Raw genomic sequence first — 17,164 nt, forward strand, 5'->3', positions numbered from 1 at the left:
CCTGGACACCTTTCCTTGCACACCCCTTCAACCCGTGCAATACAGGATTGTGATTTATTTGTTAAACCTTTTTGTTTGGGACTGAAAACCCACTGTATAACCTCCATATCATTGCTGGTATAGGGGGTGAATCTATTTATTAAAAGTACAGACATTTTTGTAACTCACCTCGTGACACACCCACCTATTATGATCGAACCACCGCCATGTTTAACTCTAGGTCCAAGTTTTTTTTTTTTTTTTTTTTATTGAAGGCTTTCCCTTATTTTTCTTCAAATATACTATGGTCTATTTTTGGGGAAAAGTTATATTTTAGTCTCATTTGACTAGTGAATATTTTGGAGAATGCTTCAGAATCCTGTTCAAATTTCTTGGCAAAGAATTTTCTTTAAAAGTGATTTTCAGTGAGGTCTACATGCATACAACTCTTCTGTGAGTTGTATGAACATTTTGACTAGAAGTCTTTTTCAAAAAGTCAATTTTTTTTTTAGTGAAAACTATTGTGTTTAAAACAGGGTGTCTACTCCCTGTTTGATGGTTCTGCCATTGAACATATCATCTCCAAAGTGAAGAATGTTTACTGCCAAAATACCTGAAGACCTGCTTCATCAAGTGACAAGGATGGAAGGTAAACAGCTTGGTGAGGGAGTCTGGAAGTCTACTGTTAACATGATCGAATTTGGCTCAAAAGAAGTGATTCTGAAGAACTAAAATGGACATACAAGTATGTGTAGGTTTTTAAACAGGAAGCAAAAAAAAATGCTGTTGGTGTAAACAAGCTGCTAAATTTTTAAATGTTTGAGTAGGTAAAACTCTGAACTGGTTTTATTGAAAAATGCTGAAGAGTTTAAATTAATATGTTTTGTGATGCACAGTGCAACGTGCATATCCTAAATACTGCAAAACCCATGACCTGCATACATTAAGCAGACAAATACAAGGTTCAAACAACCAATTGATTTTCTCTCTTTGAGACAATGATGGTAATTTCCAGACTACACAAAACAATGAAATGTTTCAAAGCATTATTCTCTGCATAGTGGTCTATTAAGCATACATTGATATCTCAAAGCTCATCACTATTCAATGAAATGTAACTATATAGCAGAAGCACGCAATCATCCCCCCTCTCTGGGGGACTGTAAAGTATTGGGGTCAAGTGGCTATTGCAGGTGGCAGGAAACAGTCAGGAGTTGGGATTAAAATGCCAAAAGTAAGCCTTGGGTAAAAATTGGCAGTACAAAACAATAATAATTAGCAAAAACAAATCCACAAGCCTGTATTTAACACAGATATTATACACCGAGTACACGGCTACTCAGTCACTCCAGCCTCTCTGGAGTCTCAAATATATATATATATATTTATAGTATAGTTTTATAGATGTTCCAGTAGCTGCATTTAACTGATTCACACTTATTACAATGTTAGGATCATTTTTCTTGGTTTATATATAAACATCAATAAAATTTTCACAAAAAAAGTTAGTCATATATCATATATATATATATATATATATATATATATAGTTCATCATAAAAATTAAATGTGTGGATTCACAAAATATGCAAGGGTCTGAATACTGGCCAATCATTTAAATAATGAAAACTAGGTCTCTATAGTACCTGCTTCTTAAATATATTAACGGTCTAAGGAGAGCTGGAGGACCCTGTGATGGACAGATGGCTTCCACCATTCTTGGAAGGGAGAGGAGGCAGGGACCAGATAAAAGGGATTGCAAGGCGCTAGGAAGGGGAGAAGGAGACAACAGGAGAACTGACAAGGCAATAGAGAGAACACAGAAAGATCACCACAGCCAGGCTGCTGAACAGGCCCACGGCCACGGCTACGGCTACTTGACCCCCTGGAGCCTCTGCTGAGGGAAGCAAGAGAGAGAGAGAGAGAGAGAGAGAGAGAGAAAAGACAAACAGCCAGAAGGAACAGAGGGGGCAACCAGTTGTGAGCAGGGAGTCCGAGTAGACAGGAATGGCATTCAGTCCCTGTGTGTGTATGTTTGTGATCCCCCTGTTTACCCTGCGTTCTTTCCCTCTATTTATCTATTCTTAATAAATATGGGCTGTTACTCCCTTTTGCAAATGATCACGTCTCAGTTTGATTTCACCAGGACCCCAAACCCGAGTAAATACATTGGCGTCAGAAATAGCCTCATGGAATCAGATGGAGATACGGTAGAGAAGGAGGAGACAAGATGCATGGAGGAGGGTCATAGTGAAATGTGAGCCAGCCTGGCTCGAGTCATTGAAGAGGGAGGTAACAGAGGGGAGCCGTGTTCAGCCGGGAGCACAAAAAATGGCCGACACGCCACGAGGACCACATGGAGCTCACAAAATGGCTGACTACAGTTCCCTTGACAGTGAGTGCAGCCACACTGACTCGGGCCTCAACAGAGCACAACGGAGGGAGGTAAGGGAAGACATCCGATCACAATGGACGGAAGACCAATCAGAATTAGCCGTGATTATGACCGCTTTGGCAGTAAAATAAGCTGAGTTGACTGTGGCCATGGGAGGAATGGATGAGAGGCCGGGGATGCAAGTCAGGGACAGGGTAAGATGGGCCATGGCGGTAAGAGAAGCTGGGAAGGGAGAAGATGGCCTAGATAGTGAGTATGTGATTAGGGGGGAGATGTTAGCGGAGCCGGGGACTCACATGGTGAGCGAGGCCGACCCAAGTGATGTCAACCAGAGGCCCAGGACAAGCCGCAACCGCACCAGCCTAGCGATACCAACCTACAGGGCATCAACACTAGCCCAGCCCCCAACGAGGGCTCAGAGATGCCCCCGGCTATAGAGAAAGAGCGACGTTACCCACCCGGGAGATCCACACAGAGTCGCAGGTCCTGATCTGGGGCGCTACTGCCTCACAACCACAGCCTGGATGCTTCCATGGGTTGCCTTGGGTAAAAGTGAGGAAGTTTGATGGCACAGGCAGCTGGGAGGCGTTCTACTGCATGTTTGAAGCAATTGGAGAAGCGAATGGGTAGACAGGGCCTGAGAAGGGGGTCCAGCTTGTTGCAGCCCTGGGTGGTGAGGCCTACAACCATCCAGACGGACCATGCCTCGCTGCAGTGATTACTGAATTTCAAGGATCTGGAGGGGCATGGGAACACGATCACGAACACCCTATCCCGCTGCCCTAGCAGTCGTCGGCACTGCACCCATCTCAAAGAAAAAGAGGCTACCAAGGCGACCCTGGCAAGAGTCAATGTCGTCAATTACTGATCCAGAAGTGGACCCATTATGGCGAGACTGATCGAGGGCTCCATGACAGGATGCTCTTCCGCCTGTGGTGCCACCGGCAACATCTGTGGACCGCTGGCAGGTTGTGGTCCCCGCCGTCCTGAGGGAGCGGGTTTTGCAGTCCAAGCATTTGTGTTATTCACGTTTTGTGTTATTCACACCTCCTGACTAGGTGGCAGTGCAGGTTGAGTGGTTGTTGCCAATGTTCTTCTATGCCAGTCAGCGCTTCTCTGTTGTTTGGAACCTGCGGCTGCTCCAGCACAGCAGCTTTCAGAAGCTGCATGATCTGTGCAGACGCTACAGCCCGTGTCTGCGCGAAATTGAATGCGCAGGACCACAAAAGTGAATGCACCCATTATTCTAAAAATACGATGTTACACTGGACACTGGTGCTTTGACGCGACAAGCTTGGTGTGATAGATACAAGTCAGGAAGGAGGGACGTTGCCCAGCTGCACTGGAAAAGGTTTTCTTTAATGGGAAAGGGGTGAATTGAATAACCATTTCCAGTGTTTTTCTGTGTTTTCCATTGTTTATTGGCTATACACCGATTTCATTTTTTGTATTGGGGGTGTTTAAAGTTAAAACCGAAAATCATAAGGCCTATCTGTTATCCAACACAATGTCACTCTAATTTTGAAATAAAAAACTCAAACTATGTGAAGCAAGTGAACTTGACAATAACTTAAAACTTTCTACACAGAGAATCTATAGCTATCCCACATACAGCAGGTAGTGCTTGTAAACTTAGCACTCAAAATGTGAGGACAAGGATTTACTGTATTGGCAACAAATACTGGCTTTCCCTAAGAGCTCTAAGAGTGTACCTTAATCCTGACCTCAGTTATTCCTGCCTTTAATCCTTTCTCAAGCAGAGACTTCCAATTGTGCCAAATTGTGTGCTAGTTTTATGATGCTGTCTGACGTTTACTGAGTTCTAAATTGAGACCAGGCTTGAACCAGGGAAAGGCATAAGAAGCTGTCGGACAAACCTGCTGTGCCACCAAGCCCCCTAACATAGATTGCTGTACTTCCTAAACGTGGCGTAGTTCTTGAAGATTTAGGGGATCTGGTTTATAGTTATATGTTTCAGGCTTATCCTGACTGTGTTCCCTGATAGTGGAATTCTAATACTGTAATTGGCTGGGTTTCCATGCAGCTAAGAAGGTCGTCGCTCTCTCCACAGTCATTATTTATGGGAGTAGCCCTATTGGAAGTGCGCTTCTAAAACATTGTATGACTTGAAGGGGTGGGAAATCATCTTCTCACACTAAAAAGCTGTACAATTGAGCAAAAACTCAGGTTATTTTTTTCATGTAAACATGTATGGAAGTCGTTGTGACGGAAAGATGAGTTCTGGTGATAAATCTTCCTCCCGACCTGTGAGGGCGCTAAAGAACGGGAGGAGAAGCATCTGGAAGGGCTGGCCTGACAGTTCGTTTCCGGGTCAGGGAAGTGGGTCAGCCTGGATGGAAGCGCGACTCTGTTGTAAGACCGTATTGATTTGAGAGGTAAACGAGAGGCAGCTGCAAGTAATAAGGCAGCTGCAACCGTTTATCTCGATATCATGCGGGATTACATATAGGGGCCAGGGTAACGCTGGTCTTTTCCTTCGTTTGGGTTAACGCTTGGAGAGAGAAGGAGCGAGAGAGGAGCTCTCGTTGTAAAGAGAACTGCGTGTTGTGTTTTGTTGTGTTTGTTTTGTAATTGTCTGCGTTTTGCACCACCAGACAGTTAACTCACCGGTCCGGAGCTGTCGACCAGGGTCAGCACAATCCGGATCACCACTGCACGGAACCGTCACGAAATACAGTGTCTTCACCCACCACAAGCACGTCTGCACTCACCCAGGACTGGTGACCGTGTGTTCGTTTTGTTCGGGACTGTGTCTGTATTATTGCTATCCCCGTGCTTTACACATTGTTGTGTATAGCCGGGGATTTATTATTTAACGGTCACCAGACCTGGATTATAAATAAAAGCACCTTTTCACTGGAAACTGTTGTCTGCCTGTCACTCCTGCATCGCATCACCGTTATACCTGTTCCCCTCCACTAGCCACTTTGCCACACGTGGTGTCAGAAGTGGGATTATGGACCGCAACGCGCTGGCGGAGTTGCTGCAGGCACTGGAGACCAGACGGGATGCAGAGGAGAGACGGAGGGAGGAGCGCTATACGGCGCTCATTGAACGGGTAGGGCTGATCGTTGCTGCAGGAGCGACCCCTACCGGAACATCATTGATGTCGGCCCCGAAGGCACGGGCCATGAAAATGACGGCGGAGGATGATCCGGAGGCATTTTTGGTGGCGTTCGAGCGGCTGGCAACCGCGGCGGGATGGCCTCGGGAGTTCTGGGCAAGCCAGCTAGGACCTTGCCTGATCGGGGAAGCGCAGGCAGCTTACCAAGCCCTGAGCGACCAGTACGCCACTGACTATGACCTAGTCAAGCAGGCTATCCTCCGTCGTCTCAACATCACCGCGGAGACCCACCGGACGCGGTTCCGCGAGTACCGGAGAGCCCCGGAGACACGCCCCAGGGTGGTGGCACAGCGGTTGTGCGACCACATGGTCCATTGGCTGACCCCAGAGAAGAAGACCGCTCAACAAATGGGGGAAGCCATTGTGGTGGAACAATTCTGCCATGTGGTCGGCGCCGAAACTCAGGCGTGGGTACGGCGCCACAACCCTGACACCCTGGAGGAGGCGGTCAAATTGGCCGAAGATTTTGAGGACTCTCTGACGTCAGCCCGGGTCGGGATCCTGTCAGCCCCTGCCCTGCTCAGGAACCAACCTCTCCCTCCCTCTCCTCCAACACCACCACCATCACCCTCGGTCCCGGCACCCAGACCTCCCAGACCGCCGACCCCGTTGGGCCCCCTTGCCTCCCCCCCATGGAGACCGAGGATGGCCCCCAGCTGGGGTAGAGGTGTTGCCCCTGCCCCGTTGCCCTACCAGCAGCGGGACAGATATTTAACCTATGCCCCCTCTGTCCCTCCACTCTGTTTTAGGTGTAACCAGCCAGGACATAGGGCCAGGTCATGCCCCGCTGCTATGGAGTGTGACGTGGCTGCATGCAACTGGACACCTGGAACGGGTAAGCAGGGGGAAAACGGTTGGGAGGGGCCCTGTCTGATTGACGTGGTTTTAGGGAATGTGAAAACCCACGCGTTAGTGGACACAGGGTGTGAGCAGACCTTGATCAGGACAGCTCTCTTGGGCGGTGTGTTGTGACAGCCACAAGGTCAGGTGGCTATCTCCTGTATCCATGGAGACACGGCGGCATACCCCACCCTAAAAGTATATTTATCGGTAGGACCGATAAAACGTCACCTTGTAGTCGGGGTGGCGGAAAGGTTGCCGCACCCAGTTATTCTGGGCCGAGACTGGCCAAAATTCAAAGAATTGGTGCAAATAATGGCAGTCTCAGCCACACACGTAAACGTGGCAGAAAAAGGGAAAAAGGAACGGATTGGTGATGTGTTTCCTTTTCATCCTGAAATGTTTTCCCCTCTGTTCCGTCCTAGAAAAACAAATAAGGAGAGACGGACCGCGAAATGGGAGGGAGCGTCTTTGAGACAAGGCTGGGGTCTGGTGGGAGAGTGCTGTAATGGGAACAAACGCCAGTCGAAGGGAGTGGGAACGCAGTGCGACCGAGAGAGCGAGGTTACTGGGCCGACTAGGGCAGAGGTTATTCCAGCCCCTCTCAATATACCGGACCCGTGGTACTCAAGCGCGGACCTAGTGTGGGGCCAAAAGAACGACCCGTCACTGGTGCACGCTTGGGGGCAGGTCCGGTCCATTGAAGGTAAGGATGTTGATGGCGCTGGGCCGCTAGTATATCCACATTTCAGTATAAAGGGGCAATTACTATATAGGGTAAACCTAGCCGCGGGCACAGGACAGCCTGTAACACAATTATTGGTTCCCCCGTCTTGTCGGACCGAGGTCATGAGGCTGGCGCATGATATCCCTTTTGCGGGGCACCTCGGAGCCGAGAAGACGAGGGAGCGAATATTGGCTCGATTCTATTGGCTCGGTCTTCATACTGATGTGTCGAAATATGTAGCCACATGCCCAGACTGCCAGCGAGTAGCGCCAGGTCGAGTGCGCCCCGCTCCTTTGGTCCCACTGCCGATTATTTCCACTCCGTTCGAGCGCATTGCAATGGACATAATGGGCCCGTTGCTACCTTCTGACTCTGGGTATACGCATATATTAGTAGTGGTGGATTATGCAACGCGATACCCAGAGGCAGTTCCATTGAGGTCCACTAGTGCAGCTGCAATAGCCACCGAGTTAGCGCAGATTATGGCTAGAGTAGGGATCCCCAAGGAGATTTTGACGGATCACGGAACCAATTTTTTGTCCAATACGTTACAGCAGGTGTACAAAATATTAAAAATACGTCCCATCAGGACGTCCGTTTATCATCCACAATCGGACGGTTTGGTTGAACGTTTTAATCAGACCTTAAAGTCGATGCTGAGGCGATTTGTAACACAGGAGCAGAAACATTGGGCATCGCTTCTTCCCTACCTCCTTTTTGCGGTGAGAGAAGTGCCGCAGAGTTCAACGGGGTTCTCCCCCTTTGAGCTCCTGTACGGCCGGCAGCCTCGCGGCATTCTCGACCTGCTGAGGGAGGGGTGGGAGGAGCACAAAGGCTCGTCTAAAAATGTAGTGAAGTATGTGCTCCTACTACGAGATCGGCTGGATTTGGTCGGTCGTTTGGCCCAAGACAACCTCAGATCGGCTCAGCACCGACAACAGCAGCATTACAACAAAAATGCACGGATTCGAACCTTTCGACCAGGGGACAAGGTAATGCTGCTACTTCCCTCATCTGAATCGAAACTGTGTGCTAAATGGCAGGGGCCGTATGAGGTGATTCGGGCTATAGGGAAAGTAAATTATGAAATTAGACAGCCCGATCGCCGAAATGAACGTGAAATTTATCATGTCAATTTATTAAAGCCCTGGCAGGCAAGGGAGGTCTTATTTATAGCCCCAGGCAATATGGAGGATGATTTAGGTCCCTGTTCAGAGACCCCGAGCACAAGAGCGATTTCTATGGGGGAACAATTGGTTCCGGATCAGCAAAGAGAGCTGCGTAAGCTTATTGAGGAGTTCAGCGATGTTTTTTCTGACGTGCCCGGCAGGACAAACTTAGTTGAATATGACATTATCTCTCCACCAGGTGTCACAGTGCGAGAGAGACCGTACCGGATCCCGGAAAGTCGACGAAGTGGCGTTCGCAAAGAGGTATGGGATATGCTCGAGCTTGGGGTGATTGAGCCTTCCAGGAGCGAGTGGTGCAGTCCGATCGTCATAGTGGCTAAGAAAGACGGCACCAACCGCTTCTGTGTGGATTTCAGAAAGGTGAACGCTATTGCTAAGTTCGATGCATATCCCATGCCTCGGGTCGACGAACTTTTAGACAGACTGGGAAAAGCGAGGTTTATTTCCACTCTGGACCTGACGAAGGGATACTGGCAAATCCCTTTAACCCGCAGCTCCAGAGAGAAAACCGCATTTTCAACACCAGAAGGGCTGTTCCACTTTAAAACCATGCCGTTTGGGCTACATGGTGCGCCCGCTGCCTTTCAGAGACTGATGGATCAGGTTTTACGCCCACATCATGAATATGCAGCAGCGTATATTGATGACGTGGTGATATACAGCTCCACCTGGCGAGAGCATTTGGCTAGGGTTGCAGCCGTTCTTCAGTCTCTAAGGGCAGCCCGGCTGACAGCTAACTTGAGGAAATGTGCGTTTGCCAAAACAGAGACTCAATATTTGGGATTTTTAATGGGGAATGGAAGGGTGAGACCTGTAGTCACCAAAATCCAGGCTTTGGTTGATGCAGCGATCCCCAAAACCAAGACTCAGGTGAGGTCACTACTGGGCTTAGCCGGTTATTACCGCCGCTTCATCCCCGAGTACGCCACAGTGGTTAACCCGTTAGTCGACCTCACCAAAAAGAGTGCTCCAAATTTAATTAAATGGTCAGCTGAGTGTCAGGGAGCGTTTGATACTATTAAGCGTACACTTTGCCAGGCCCCCACTCTTATTACACCAGATTTCACCAAGAGATTCATCCTCCACACCGACGCATCGAATGTAGGTTTGGGTGCAGTCTTGTCCCAAAAAGTAGCTGGAGTAGAGCACCCGATATTATACCTCAGTAAAAAAATGTTACCTCGGGAACGCAACTACTCCGTAGTCGAAAAAGAGTGTTTGGCCATTAAATGGGCTACTCACTCTTTACGATACTACCTGCTGGGACACTCATTTGATCTGGTCACAGACCACGCCCCACTCAAGTGGTTAAGCACAATGAAGGACAGCAATGCCCGGATAACTCGGTGGTATCTGGCATTGCAGCCCTTCATGTACCACATGGTACACCGTGCGGGGAAAGACCACCAAAATGCGGATTATTTTTCCCGGGAGGGGGGAGTAATGGGGAAGGTAGATTTAGCCGAGTGTTCCTTCGGCTCCACTCTGAGCGGTGGGATATGTGACGGAAAGATGAGTTCTGGTGATAAATCTTCCTCCCAACCTGTGAGGGCGCTAAAGAACGGGAGGAGAAGCATCTGGAAGGGCTGGCCTGACAGTTCGTTTCCGGGTCAGGGAAGTGGGTCAGCCTGGATGGAAGCGCGACTCTGTTGTAAGACCGTATTGATTTGAAAGGTAAACGAGAGGCAGCTGCAAGTAATAAGGCAGCTGCAACCGTTTACCTAGATATCATGCGGGATTACATATAGGGGCCAGGGTAACGCTGATCTTTTCCTTCGTTTGGGTTAACGCTTGGAGAGAGAAGGATCGAGAGAGGAGCTCTCGTTGTAAAGAGAATTACGTGTTGTGTTTTGTTGTGTTTGTTTTGTAATTGTCTGCGTTTTGCACCACCAGACAGTTAACTCACCGGTCCGGAGCTGTCGACCAGGGTCAGCACAATCCGGATCACCACTGCACGGAACCGTCACGAAATACAGTGTCTTCACCCACCACAAGCACGTCTGCACTCACCCAGGACTGGTGACCGTGTGTTCGTTTTTGTTCGGGACTGTGCCCTGTTATTGCTATCCCCGTGCTTTACACATTGTTGTGTATAGCCGGGGATTTATTATTTAACGGTCACCAGACCTGGATTATAAATAAAAGCACCTTTGTCACTGGAAACTGTTGTCTGCCTGTCACTCCTGCATCGCATCACCGTTATACCTGTTCCCCTCCACTAGCCACTTTGCCACAGTCGTACATTATGTTTATGAGACTTTACCAGCAAATCGTGTTTGTGATGGTAAGCTTGCGTAACTTTCTAATGTAACTGAAGGCTATGCCAAACAATCCTTTATTGGCAAGCTTCTTTGACCAAATTGGGGGAGGGGGGGATATACAGTACAAGGTATTTAAGTATCTTTTCATTCAGTGTTTTAAAAAAACCAAAAAAATTACATGACAATATTTATTCAACATTTCGCAACCCCTAGGGCTGCCATTTCTGCACCATCTAGGGCTGCCAAGCCTGCACTGCCTAGGGCTGCCAACCTGCACTGCCTAGGGCTGCCAAGCCTGCACTGCCTAGGGCTGCCAAACCTGCACTGCCTAGGGCTGACAAACCTGCACCGCCTAGGGCTGCCATGCCTGCACTGCCTAGGGCTGCCACGCCTGCACCGCCTAGGGCTGCCAAACCTGCACTGCCTAGGGCTGACAAACCTGCACCGCCTAGGGCTGACATTCCTGCCCCGCCTAGGGCTGCCAAGCCGGCACTGCCTAGGGCTGCCATTCCTGCACCACCTAGGGCTGCCACGCCTGCACTGCCTAGGGCTGCCAAGCCTGCACTGCCTAGGGCTGCCACGCCTGCACTGCCTAGGGCTGCCATTCCTGCACCGCCTAGGGCTGCCAAGCCTGCACTGCCTAGGGCTGCCAAGCCTGCACTGCCTAGGGCTGCCAAGCCTGCACCGCCTAGGGCTGCCATTCCTGCACCGCCTAGGGCTGCCACGCCTGCACTGCCTAGGGCTGCCATTCCTGCACCGCCTAGGGCTGCCATTCCTGCACCGCCTAGGGCTGCCAAGCCTGCACTGCCTAGGGCTGCCAAGCCTGCACCGCCTAGGGCTGACATTCCTGCACCGCCTAGGGCTGCCAAGCCTGCACTGCCTAGGGCTGCCATTCCTGCACCGCCTAGGGCTGCCAAGCCGGCACTGCCTAGGGCTGCCATGCCTGCACCACCTAGGGCTGACATTCCTGCACCGCCTAGGGCTGCCAAGCCGGCACTGCCTAGGGCTGCCACGCCTGCACTGCCTAGGGCTGACATTCCTGTATCGCTTAGGGCTGCCAAGCCTGCACTGCCTAGGGCTGCCAAGCCTGCACTGCCTAGGGCTCCCATTCCTGTACCACTTAGGGCTGCCATTCCTGTACCACTTAGGGCTGCCATTCCTGTACCACTTAGGGCTGCCAAGCCGGCACTGCCTAGGGCTGCCACGCCTGCACTGCCTAGGGTTGACATTCCTGTATCGCTTAGGGCTGCCAAGCCGGCACTGCCTAGGGCTGCCAAGCCTGCACTGCCTAGGGCTGCCAAGCCTGCACTGCCTAGGGCTCCCATTCCTGTACCACTTAGGGCTGCCATTCCTGTACCACTTAGGGCTGCCAAGCCGGCACTGCCTAGGGCTGCAGAGCCACCATCGCCATCGTCAGGAGATGCCAGTTCTTAAAAGCAGTTTGCTGCAAGACTAGTATACTGCAAAGCGAAGTTCCAGAAGTCCTGGTGGACAGCACTGAGAATGTGGTGAACTTGTGGACTACCGATATACTGGTTCATCAATAACAAGAAGAATAAAATATATTATATTGCAATGGATCAAACATAGGGGTTTGATCCAGTCTTTGTAAATAGTTGTATTATCATGTTTAATGTCTGTAATGTGGAAGAAAGAGAGTGTGTATACCACCTTAAATGGGAAAGCTGTGATGATTGACAGCTTATAGGAGAGTGGAAAGTCCCACCTACCTGTTGTTCCGATTGGTGGACCTAGTTGAAGGGGAAGGAAGACAGAACAGTAGAGAAACTAGGAAGAGAGAGGACTGGTCAGGGAGGCAGTGATGAAATTAACTGACAGGATAGTTGGGGAAGCCAGCATAATCTTGGTGAGGCTGGGACTTTGCTGGGAAAGGGCTGAAAGTAGGTTTTACTTCTAAATATCGGCAGCGGGTTAGATTTTAGGTATTAAAATACTGAGAATTAAAAAAAAAAGGGTATATTGAGGTTTGTGTTTCAATATATGTATACTTTTGTCCAAAAAGGTTATTTTTTTCGTTTTTCCATCATCCTTCTTGACCATCAAAATTTTATTATATCCATTTATAGAACTGAAAGACAAACCCCACTCTGGTGGCTGAGGAAGAGTCTTCAATGCTGAACAGGAGACTGCCATTGTAGACATGGTGGTTGCAAACAGCTCAATACGTTTGAAGGAGATCCAGACTACAATTATACAAGACCATAACATTTTTCAGAATGTACATAGTGTCAGTCTGGCAACTAATGACAGGGTGTTGAAGTGAAACCAACTAAGGATGAAACAGCTGTACAGAGTACCTTTTGAAAGGAATAGTGAAAGAGTGAAGGAGATTAGGTTCCAGTATGTACAGGTAAGGGTTCATCACAGTAATGTATTTCCTTACAATATTTCATTGCAGACAGTTGGAATGGCTACCCATGTTCATTTCGTGTTTCTCTCAGAGAATAATGGAGCTTGAGGCAAATGTGTTGCCAGATGTCTTCATATACGTGGATGAAGCGGGATTCAGTTTGTCCAAAGTGAGGAGACGTGGGAGGAACATCATCAGTCACAGAGCCACAGTCAATGTGCCAGGCCAAAGAGGTGGGAATATTACCATGTGTGCAGCCATCTCAATCAGTATTTCCAGCATCATTCGATGTATCAGGAAAACGATTGTAAATGAATAAAGTAAAATCTTTTGTCCAAGCATATTTTTCTGTTCTTTCTACTTTGGAGTTCTTGATATAAGTCAACTCAGAGAACATGAATACAGCTCATGCTGTGGTGAAAAGTTTACTTACCATTTACGCTTATTTTACCAACAAGCAGACCATAGACAAAGAGAGCATGTACTCAGGGTTGACCATGTCATATTGATGCTCATAGTTAGTATTTATTGTGCCACTGTGAAATGGCTTATAGAAATAACTTTTCATTAGATGACAGATTATACTGTTTTGATGGACTTGTTTGATTTTGTGACATGTATTTGCTGTTTTGAGAGTCTTTTGCAAATTAAATGTATCATTTTGCAAAACATGTTACAGTTTGAGGGGTTGTGTTAAATGTTTTGAAAAAGTGGATAATGTTTCGAGAAATGTGCTCAAGCAATTGAGAAAAACTGTAAAATAAACACACTACAGGTTTACACTACACTTCTACAAAGTGCATGCCATGAGATACCCTTCCTATAGCTGTATGCTATGGTTGTGAAGGAGTTATCGGTAACAAGGTAGTCCTATCTGTCATTCTAATTTTGTTTAAACAATGTTTTTGTTGAGATTGTTATTTGAGATTATTTGTTACCAATACAGCTGCCGATCTGACACTCGCACAGTCTCTCAGTCTCTCTCACATGCTCCTTTTTATTGGCACCCCGGGCTCAGGGTGCCCATTTGTGCCACACACACCCAACCACATGCTGCATATATGATATGATCTCTTGAATTTCATATCTAAGTAAATTAATACAACAGCTTTTGTAGAATATGTCATACACATACTTACATGTTTGTGTGGATCTTTCTGTCTCTTATTCTGAGCAATAACCATATGGCAGCTTGCACCTGACCCATAATGCCTTCAGATTATATCCAAATTTAGCAGGACAGGGTGGTGATTGTGAGGATTACGCTCAAGTGTGAAAGGTAGTATTCAATTCCATAGGTTCGATTTTTTTTAACCTAGAAAACACAGTGAATAAACGCTATAATGTGAATAGCCCTTGATAAGTAAAACAAGGTTTAAACGGTTGCGCTGAAAACTAAAGGCTTGTGATTTATGTTATGAAGATTCTTAGTTTATGTACTTTTCAAGCCAAAGGATAAAAGTGAATTGTGATTTTATGTACAATGGCTTATGTGATTTACTGTAACAGAAAGCTGTCATTTGCCAGTTCTTTAAACCAATCAGATAAGTATTATTCCTGGCAGTTATGGTGTTGAGTGAGTTATTTAAATGTTTATAAGACCACATTCTCTTGGTAAGCAGTTTTATGAAAAGGTAATAATCAAGCTGGAGCGCCCTCAGCACCACCTTATAGTTCAGTTTACTGCCAAAAGCATAGGGCTACCGTTATGTTCTTGTGACACCACTCACACTCAGGTTGTGGCAGGTAGTGCAACAGGTTCAATCATATTTCTGCAATGCATGGTCACTCACAAATTATGGTGGCAGCAGTGGGATGGTTATAAAAATTCACTTTGTAAATTTTGGAGGTACAGTTTAAAAAAAAAAGTGCATAGTAATCTTGCCTTGAACAAGTGTAAGCATTGTACAGGTTCTTGGCACTCTCCTGTGAGGCCTCTCACAGCCCGTCATCGTGCCTGATGTGGGCACTAGCATTGATCAGGAATGGGGAGACTGGGTAGAACATTTTCAAATGACTGCTGAGATTAATGGGTGGGACAAGCCTACACTATTAAAATTCATGTCATTGCTACTGAAAGGGCAGGGCCGTGAAATGTATAGGGGACTACCAGCTGATGTTAAAGAATATTTTGAATCACTCAAGGATACCATAAAACAAGTACAGGAGCCACCTGCATGTGCTGACTGGAACAGACTTAACAAAAACACAGGTGAAAGTGCTAGAGATTCTGGTCATGCTCTTTGACGCCTTGTTTTAAAAGCTTTTCCCAAATCAGACGCTCAGACGCAGGACACTCTGGCAAGGGACCAGCTCATCATCAATATCGGAAGAGGAGAGTTGAGGATCCAACTCCGGGCTGCTAAACCGCAAGATGTAGAGGGGGCAATTACCAAGGCAACAGGCCCAAAGGTATGCATTCACGAGGCTGGGGAAGTCCAAAGATGTTATGTCTCATCGGCTAGAACCAGTGTTAAGGAACATGATAGGGGCAATTGGTGACCTAAGGAGCGAGATCTCTCATCTTAGAGAAACTATGCAAGAGAGGCCCAGTGAATCTTTTTCTAGGCCTGGAACATCAGCAGAGCAGAGGTCTAAGTTCAAAGCCAACAGATGGCATGGAAGCAGATCAAACCAAACAGGACCTGTTCAGAGTCAGTCTTCTAGACAAGAAACTGATCTCTAGGCTTGCTGGCTATGTGGTAGCTATGAACACCTTAAAAGGGAGTGTCCTCAATGTAAACAGCAACACCACAGCAATCGTAAGGCCCAGACTAAAGAAGTTATACTTGCTGCAAGTGTGGGGCTAGGATATTATCTGAGTGGTCAAATTGAAGACATACCCTGTAAGTTTTTAGTCAATTCTGGTGCTCAAGTGTCCGTTGTCCAATCCCATCGGTGGAAGAACATACAAAAAAATAATGAATGCTCCCTGATGCCATTCAGTGGGACAATCAAAGTTGCAAATAGTGAAAATCTGAATGTGCTAGGGACCTGGAAAGCTGTCATCAACAGGGACAACATGCAGCTCGCTTGTGAATTCCTTGTGGCAGAAGATGCTGAGCAACAGGCGTTACTGGAAACTGATATTTTAACTCAGACTACATTTGTACTCTTGTTGGCAAGAAATTCCCTCTGCTTCCAGCTGAAAAGGAGAAAGATGTGTGTAAAGGGTTAGGGTTAGGGTGTGACCATATTGCTGCGTTGTGAAATAATTGTCTCAGACAGAGAAGAAGGCACCCAGGATCAGAACTGTAAAGGTATGGTAGAACCTGGAATTAAATATAACTCCAGTGTCTTGATTGCATGAACCATGGGCAAAAGCCAATGTGGATGTGTACGAGTGAGGGTTATTAGTTACTGTACATGTAACTATGCAAAATGCCACAAAGAATAACAAGCCCCCCACCCCCCTCTACGTCAGCACTGTTAGGGTAGAAGCACTCTTTCCTTCTGCTCTTGCTCACCGCTAGACTGCTTACAGTTATTCAAAAGAGCAGATCTTAAAATGTGTCAGCACTCTTTAAGGGGCTGCATCCTACCACTGCAGAATCATTACCGTGTAATATCGGGAAATTGCCACTGCCCAGTTGTTTACCAAATATACCTCACACTCTGATATCATTAAGTTAGTAGTGTAAATAAAACCGGACGTCTGTGACCTATACAACCATGTCAGTCTGTGAGGATTGGAGTTGACTCGGTTATTTAAGGTCTCTGTAGCATGACTGGGATAATTCTTGTTAAACAATCTTTATAATAGAACTGATGAAAGACAATTTGATTACTTTATTATGCCACATTTGCATTGTATATATATATATATATATATATATATATATATATATATATATATATGTGCAATTTTTTTTTAAGCTTTTTTTATATAATTGGGTTTTTTTCACTGTTTTAGGCAACAGATGAAGTGGATAAAAACATGTATTGACCCATTTCTGTTCAGACGACCTTTGTTCAATATAAGGGCAATGTTAATTAGCTTCATTGATTTATGCTGTAATAACAGCAGATTAAAAGGCTGATCATGATGTATGGAGAATTAAAAAAGAGCGATGTCAGTCACCTTATCAGCCTATGATTTTGTTCAGGTTTTTTCAATAAAGACACGAAAAAACTGTTTCCAATTTCCCATACTCATTTTTTTCCAAGTAATGACGTTTATTGAAAATGCTCACAGTGTAATAAATTAGGCATCTGAAATTACAAATGTGAGGTTAATGTCACATTTAATCCAATAC

Source organism: Polyodon spathula, chromosome 5, assembly GCF_017654505.1.
Source record: "Polyodon spathula isolate WHYD16114869_AA chromosome 5, ASM1765450v1, whole genome shotgun sequence".
Taxonomy (NCBI): Eukaryota; Metazoa; Chordata; class Actinopteri; order Acipenseriformes; family Polyodontidae; genus Polyodon; species Polyodon spathula.